Source organism: Sminthopsis crassicaudata, chromosome 4 (assembly GCF_048593235.1).
Source record: "Sminthopsis crassicaudata isolate SCR6 chromosome 4, ASM4859323v1, whole genome shotgun sequence".
NCBI classification, from domain to species: Eukaryota; Metazoa; Chordata; class Mammalia; order Dasyuromorphia; family Dasyuridae; genus Sminthopsis; species Sminthopsis crassicaudata.
In genome coordinates this window covers 109,839,258-109,847,644 of record NC_133620.1, presented here as the reverse complement: position 1 = coordinate 109,847,644, position 8,387 = coordinate 109,839,258, and the positions used below count along the sequence as shown (strand labels likewise).

General features: G+C 38.1%; 1 protein-coding gene across 5 annotated transcripts in view; it reads right to left on the bottom strand.

The window, feature by feature from the left end:
- Positions 1 to 7,470, bottom strand: part of PROX1 (prospero homeobox 1) — a 58,346-nt gene extending 50,876 nt beyond the window's left edge. For 2 of the 5 annotated variants that reach the window (XM_074309142.1, XM_074309143.1), the window contains exon 1: positions 6,826 to 7,468. The gene's annotated coding sequence lies outside the window, so the exon portion shown is untranslated. Of the gene's footprint in view, positions 1 to 6,584; positions 6,691 to 6,825 lie in introns of all 5 variants that reach the window. The other 3 variants (XM_074309140.1, XM_074309139.1, XM_074309141.1) reach the window with 3 other exon arrangements.
- Between the last annotated feature and the right edge of the window lie 917 nt (positions 7,471 to 8,387).

The following is an 8,387-nucleotide window of genomic DNA, read 5'->3' as shown; positions in this document are numbered from 1 at the left end:
TCCATGCAAATAGGCATAATTTCAGCATGAAATAACCTGTAAAAATCAAGAAAATGTTCAGTGCTTAGATAGTAACAATGTGCAAAGCGTCAAAGTTCCTCCTGCCGTCTTTGCCCACGGTGTTTGGATGAACTAAGAGCATTTTCAGAAATTTTCTTTTAGATTGTTATGAAAAAAATACTTTGCTTGCTTACATTTCAAACTCTTTGCATTCAAGGGAACAAAATGGATCCTCTGAATTAAGATTGGAAACTTAATACTTTGTTCAATATGCAATTTTGAATGTTGTAGATATATGGAAATTATTAATGAAACCAGTTAGCTCTAGAAAACCAGAAGCACAATTACAAGCCCCATGGAGGCATACTGTAGGTGTATTTCACTTAGGCCTGGGAAATTGAAGTATAATCGGCAAGACATTTTTCAGTAACCAAAAAGATCTGAAAACATACAGATAGTGAGATAGACAGACAATTGTAAAAGAACAATCCACGACTAAATGAATATCAACTCATGATAGATAGACTGATGGGATATCAAAACTAGACCAATGATCACAGGAAGACTTAAGTAACTTGAAGGCTTTTGAGGTCCACTGAAGGGGAAAAAGAGCTAAAAGATAATACTTTCTTTTCACATTAACTTTCCAAAAATCAAGACCCCTGACATCAGTTTTTAACATTTATCTTTTTCTTTGTTCAAATACTTCACCTCCATCTGCAAAAGTAATAAAAATGAACTGATTCCCAATCAAAACCTTCAGCATACTTTCTGTGTATTGTCCTTTCCTTCTGTTTACCTTAACACCTAATCTGGAATTTCTTTTTGGCTAATCTTTGTCATAGGAACATCATCTCTGAGACAGGGGCTCAGGAAATTACATACTGTTATGAGAAAGAGCATAAGGTCATCCTCAGGCATCCTTCCTTTTCAGCTGCCATTTTCTTTTCATGTCAACTACACTTCCTCTCATCTAACCCAGGTATCAACAGCTGTATCCCAGTATTTCATATGTGCCAAGAAAGGAGGTGAATTCTTCCTAAGGTTTTGGGAAGTAATATTGCTCAGTCTGTCTTTCTCTTTCATCTTCACCAAGGGATGAGTGTCAATTTAGCAGTCAGCTCAAAAAATAATAATCTGAGGGATCTCTTAAATCTTATCAAACTAAAAAGATTTTTGGAAATTCTGATTCAACTTGTCAACATTTTCTGACTAAATATTGAATAAGTTCTAGTATATATTGAGAAAACTTGGGCATATTGAACTCCATGTCTTGGATTGCCATTTTAGAATTATTTCTAATCACATATATAGAGAAAATAATATGTAAACTTATTCAAAGAATGTAGCATTTGATCTATTGACCCCAGAGTAATAGTGTTTAAATGACACACTCATGAAGATAAAGTCAAATGATAATAGCCACGACTTCTACTTGTTCAGAACAATTTCATAATTCTCAAATGTCTGTGAAGGTACTAACATATTAAAATATACTTCTAAGTGATCTATAAACTAATTTACTTGAAACCATTTAGATGTATATGTTTGTGTATATACTTATGTTACATATATACACAAACATATGTAAGGGTTCTGTGATTTAAAAATTCTTTAGAGGGTTCTTTTTAAAAGATTGAACTATAGTGTCATCCTCTTAGTTGAAAACATCTGAAAACTTTTCACAATATCTGTACTAAACAGATAAGTGTTAATTGTGTTGATTACTGTTTTCATTTTAGTTGAATTTTAATATTTATACTTGGCATAATGTAAAATAAATATATATTTATGCATAATGATAAAATATTATTATCACAAAGATATAAAAACATAACATGGAATTTGAGGTAACAAATTAGTGACTAAATATCTACATTGTTTCTCTGAAAATTCCTTATTATTAAAAATGCATATATGATTTTGATTTTTGTAATGCAGCTATTTGGCTGTCCCTGTTGGCATATAAAAACTTAATATAACATATGATTTGAAAACTATCCTAGAATAGGGATGCAAGCACAGCAGGTTTAGCTAGAAAAAGCTCAGATAAGGTCAAATAAGGAATGAACAGCTTCAAAAGATTCTTTAGTAAAATCTTAAGTGTGGGGTATTCAATTTGGCATAAAGAATCTCTAGAAAAACCATGGGTCAAGGGCTAACAATGAAGACTATTTATTAAGAAATTCCAGGGGGAACACTGCTATATTAATTTATTAATGGAATGTTCTCTGCTTTTACAAAAGAAGAGGCTACTTTTGCTACAGCTATATTTCCAAAACAAGACTGATTGTGCTTAAGATATTTCTAGGTAGTTTAAGCAAAATAATTTATTATGGGGAGAGAAAGGGAAAAGGTGGGGCTTTTTTTGGTACCTAAATTATTTATATTAGCTGCCTTTACTGATCAAATTATTTGAATAAATTGGAAGACTCTCCACTTGACTTCATCTGAGTAGATATACCCTTTGGATGGGATTCTAACTAACTTAGGTCAATGGAGTTATGAAATTGAAATAGAATGTCATTAATAGGGAACATTTTAATTGATCTAGCAATGCATAAATCTGAAAGAAAAAAAATCAGGTGATTTAAGTGGCCCTAAATCACTTAACTCTCCTCAATTGTACTGAAAAGTGACAAATTTAATTCTGTTAATTAGCAACTTTTTCTTTGCGATAGCTTCTCCTTCCTATTAGTGGCAAAAAAAATGCTTTGACATTTACTTTCAGGAACCCATTACCCCCCAATTACTACTTCAATTAGTTATGATTGTATTGCCAATAGTGCCTATCATAGTAACAGAGTTCTGAAGTAATGACTACTTCATTATTAAGATTCTTCCACATCATCAAAAATTCCTTAAATTTTTCACCTGCGAAATGGCTGATTTTAGGTTTACAGTAAAAGCAATGTCATCTATCCTTAAGAATAAGTATAATAAATATTCTGGGTACCAAAGTTTTACATGTAAGCATTTTCACATGTATTTCCAAAATAATAATTCACTGGACTAGTAAGTAAGATAAAAATAAACCTAAAAGGGAAAAAAATTAAATTTCTCCTCCTGGTTGAATATCTAAATAATCATTAAATTCTCTGCAAATTATACTTCATAATGTCCTATGAAGCCTAATAACTCAATGGGCAATAAGGTTTATAAACTTCCTAGCTTAAATTGTCTTTCCAAGTTAAAGAGATGCTAAATCAGAATCTTGAGGTCAAATATCAATCATAACCAACTTTTACATTATTAAAACTAAGTAGCCTTCTTACACTGCACTTTGTGAAACCTGAATCTTAAAACTATCAATACTATCAGTTACATACATGCCACAACCCTAGAATTTTACTAAGAAATTAGTGAGAAAGGGGTTCATTTACTTTTTAAATAACAAAGAGCAAGCCTAAGTGTATAAAGATAAGGGCAGAATATGTTTTAAGATTTCAAGTATTGTTGGGAGAAGAAAGATGTTGAGAAAGAACAAAAGTGTGAACAAAGATTATGTGAGATATGCTATACCGTATTATTTTAGAATATTCTGATGAAGCTTAACAGAACAATGCAAGGAAGATTCACAAATTTACTAATAAGCTTCCACCAAAGACAAACTTTGTTAAAAATAAAACAAATTGGCCTGGCCATAAATGAAATTTTAGACATGTAAAAACTTCAAAAGCAACTAAGGAAGAGGTTGTGAAAACTTAAATGTATGTAAGCCTAAAGGATAAATGCCTCATCCAATTCCATTCTCATGGAAACAATAACAAAACAAAATTTAAAAAAATATACACCCACTTAACTTACTACCATGCAATCCATTTTATTTAAAGAAGCTCATAACTAAGGTGAGAAAAGAAATGAGTTAGCTTCTAAGACTTCATGCTGTTAGTTAGAAAGGATCATTTTCCACTTTCTTCTTTCCCACAACTCACTAAAATCTCTTCTGGAATTTAATTTGGCCATTTACAAAAGATATGTCTATTTTGTATATAAATGTACATATTGAATGCATAAATGCCCTTCCTACAGCTTTTTCTTTTTACTTCTCTCTACACAACATCCACTTAATTTCACAATGCTAAGAAGTTTTCTTGAGATTCTTTACCATTACCAGGCTACATCTTTCATCAAAGAAGAATGAAAATTCACAGAGCTTATATTCAGGTTTTCTTCTATAGGTAAAGCAATGCCTAGGACATCCATTCTGACTCCATGCCTGATACAATGACAGTCATATCCTACTTTTTGGAAGATAATGTTTCATAAATAATCCACTCTCCCTTTTTTAAACTATACATCAGTAATTTATAAGTATTTGCATAGATCTATTATTTCTGGACAGGTATAAGACATATTATAATGATAAACTTTAACAGTGTCAGAGGGATTGGATTTTGGCATCACCAAGATATGTACATGCACATGTGCACGCGTATAACACACACACACACACACACACACACACTCCATAGATTAAAAAAATAATAATAACAAAAAAGTACTGCCTTTGCTTTCCTTCTTGCTGTTTTTATTGATAAGCCAAATGCAAACCTGAGAGAATAAACCTAAATGAAACACAACACAGGGAAGTGAAGAAACAGGTAATGTTTGTCCTTCCACCTGCTGCCCAAAGTGTATGTGTGTAGGGGGTTGGGGTGGCTATGACTGCTTAGAAGATGAGAGTCTAAGAAGAACCCAGGAAAGGGGCTGCCAAAGATCTCTTAAAAATATCACATGGCAGTTTCAAACCCCACCAGCAGCTTAATTATTCTCGGCCTGAACAATCCTATCAACCAGGACACTCATAAATTCTTAAACCTCGACAACCCTCAAGCACTGTGGTTTGGGACTGCACAGAGAGACAAACACAGGGGAACTTGCACCTGTCTTTCTTGACACAACACACCTGTCTTAGCCTTGCCCATGCGCACTTTGTTAGCAGACCTCATAGTTTGATAAAGGAAATAAAAAGAGAGATATAATTTAAAAGAGAGGAGTTGGTTAGAGAAAAGGAAAAAAGGACATAAAAGACAGGGCATCTCTTTTCCTTCACTCATAGAAGGATACTTGCCAATTTTTTTTAAATTTTCTGTGCTTCAAGGGAGACAAGGAACACACACACACAAACATACACAAATAAATGTTCTTGGAAAAATACAAACAAGCAGGTGAGTCCTCAGTTTTCCCTGGGGCTAAGGGTGCAGGGTTGCCAAGAATGCCAGTTTCTCACCTCAACCTGTCTCCTTGAATTATTTTAAACTCTTCCCCTCCTCTCCTGGTTTCCTCTCTCTTTAGTCCAGATTTCAGTCTGGCCCTCTATCTTTCTCCTAAAGGCATATTCTTCAATTTCAGCTTTGGTAGAAACTAGGTAAGGAAAGATATCTGGGTGGAATTGTCCAGAGAAGCTTGGAATAGCTATCAAAAGAATCACCCCTTTCCCCAACCTTTAATTTCTTTTGGAGCAGTAAGTAACCTGCTGGCTCATCCAAAGGCACAGAAGTACAGAAAAAAAGCTGAGAAAAACACTTTTAAGAACTACTTTTCCCTCTTCCTCTCTCAATCCTGCACCACACATTTTAAGATTTCTGCTTGGATTCTCAATCCAGGATGAGAGCAGTTTTAACTCTTTTCCTCTGTAGTTCCTCTAGTTGCCCATCTTATCTCTAGGCACTTTTCCCTTCTCAGGCTGAGAGAGGGCAAAACTCTAGGTACCATTTCCACTGGACACTGGTTCTTCCTCAACACCACAAAGTGACAGGAATAATTGGGGGGAGGGGAGAAGTGTCCTTTGGCTCTGGAATCAGCCACCCAAGAACATTCACTGTTTCTCCAACTCTCGACCCTAAAACACCTTTTCTGCATCATCGGTCCTCAAAGCTTACCACTCAAACACACTATACCCCTCAAATCAAGAAGCCTTACCCCCTAAACTTCACTCAGCAACTCCATCCAGTTGATCCAAACGCACTCCGCTATTGTCAATGAATCCATTTCTAAAATTTTGGAAAACTGGCTTCATTTTTTTTTTTTTTTTTTTTTTTGTTTTTGTTTTGTTTTGCCGGTGACAACATCTTTGAAAAGAAAGTAATACTCTCCCGTCTTTCCCTCCCCCCTCCGTCCCGCCCCCCACTTTGCTGGGGTTAAAAAAGGAGAAGGGAAAGGTATGCAAATGACAAGCAAATTGGAAGAGAGAAGAATGGCAGCTATAATAAACAAGACAAAGAGAAAGGACACAGGCACTAGACAAGGAGTTTGTGGGGTGGGGGGGAAAAGGGGAAAGCGGTTTGGAGAAAAGGAGCAGTGCAAAGTAGCAATCCCCACCTTGAACTTCCCTCTCCTAAGTGGGGGGGGGGTAGAAAAAGAAGAAAGCTTCCCCTCAAGCCTCAAAACCAGTAAACAAAAGGTGACAAGATCAAGAGACAAGAACAGCAATATCAGTCTTCCACCCTCTCCAATCACCACCACCATAGAGAGAAAATATTGTAAACACACACACACACACACACACACACACACACACACACACACACACACACACACAAACATAAACACACACACATACCCACAATCAAATCACTTACTCTTTAGGAACTGGGAAGACTAGAGTGATGAGTCCCACTGAGGCTCCTGGTTAGAAATCATTAGGGTTTATTTTATTATGATTCATTTAAATAATTGCATTTTCCCCTGGAAGAAAAATTTACATGGGTATGAGTAATATAAGTCTTTTTTTTCCCTTTCTCATTCAAGAAAAAAAAAGCCATTATAAGTGCTTTTCTTTTTTAAAGGAGGGGGGACGTAGGAGGGGTAAGAGATACTTACTCAGTGCAAAAAGCGATGGATTTGAGCCTCTCTCTCTCTTTCTCTCTCTCTCTCTCTTTCTGTTTTGTTTTTGGGTTTTTTTTGTTTTGGTTTTTTTTTTTGCCGGTGGAAAGAGAGTGGAAAATACACACGCGCGCACACACACGCTGATGTCTTGCTGCTGCTGAATATTGTAATTTGACAAGGGAGGGTGAATGTGTGTGCGATAGAGAAGGAGAGAGTGGGAGAGAGTGAAAGAGAGAAAGAAGAGAGGAGCGAGAGAAGGAGGAGAAGAGAAGAGGGGAGAAGAGGGCGGAGGAGAGAAGAAGAAGACAGGAGAGAAGAGGACAGGACAGGACAGGAGAGGATAAGAAAGGCGAGGAGAGGACAGAAGAGGAGGAGAGAGGAAAGGAAAGGAAAGGAAAGGAGAAGAGAGGAGAGGAGAGGAAAGGAAAGGAGAAAATAGGAAAGGAGAGGAAAGGAGAGGAGAGGAGAGGAGCTAAGAGCAAGAGAGCGAGAGGAGAGGGAGGGAGACAGACCCAGGGAGAGCTCTTTTGCGCCGCTCTGCTTTGCCTGGCTGCAATGGTGTATAATTTCAGAGCGCTCACACAGCTGAGCTTCGCTCCACAAGATTTACTTTAAGACACAGCTGAAGGAAACAGGAAGACTGCACGTCACAGTCTGACTGACGTACCCAGACTCAGCACCCAATCGGGAGGCGCCTTCGGATTCAAGGGGGGATAGCGAGGCAAGAGAACTTGGGAGGAAAAAAAATAAAAGGGGTGGGGGAGATGTGAAAAAGAGGAGGAGAGAGGGACACCCCCCTTCCAGCCCTCGCCGCCTTCCACCCCTCCTCCATCCCTCCGAGCACTCCACCTCCCCTCCCCCTCCTCCCCCTAGACTCTCTCTCACACACAGTCCCCCGTCCCTTCCCCTGTTGCAAGGAAGGAGCCTTGATCACCACCACATCGGGGGCTTCGGGGGAGCTGGCCATTTGCGAGCTGGTGCAAGGCGAGCTGATGAGTGCGGGCAGCTCCCTCTTAGATTTGCTCTTCCTGGACTCGTCTTTTTTTTTTTTTTTTTTCTCCATCTTCTTCTTCTTCCCAGAACTGATCAAGCCCCCCAGAGAGGCCAAGCGCTCCTCAGACTTGAGGAAAGAAGGCACCGAGAAGTAGATCGAAAGAGTAGGGTGTAGCAGGCAACTGAGGTGGAGAAATGGGGAGGGAGAAGGGAAGGGTATTCACCCAAACTATCTCATTTACTTAGTAATCGTGCGAAATACATCAAAATGTGTCACTTTTCTCTCTCTCTCTCTCTCTCTCTCTCTCTCTCTCTCTCTCTCTCTCTCTCTCTCTCTCTCTCTCTCTCTCTCTCTCTCTCTCTCTCTCTCTCTCTCTCTCTCTCTCTTTCTCTTTCTCTCCTCTTCCCCCGCGTCCCCCCCTCCCGCCCGTCCCTCTGTGTCTCCCAGTCGCGGTCTCTATCTCAATCTCTCTTGGAAGTGGGCTGACATGCAGGTAAGTTTGGAGAAAATTGTTGGATGTTTCATACATCTCCCCAAAACTGTATATAATGAAGGTGTGGGG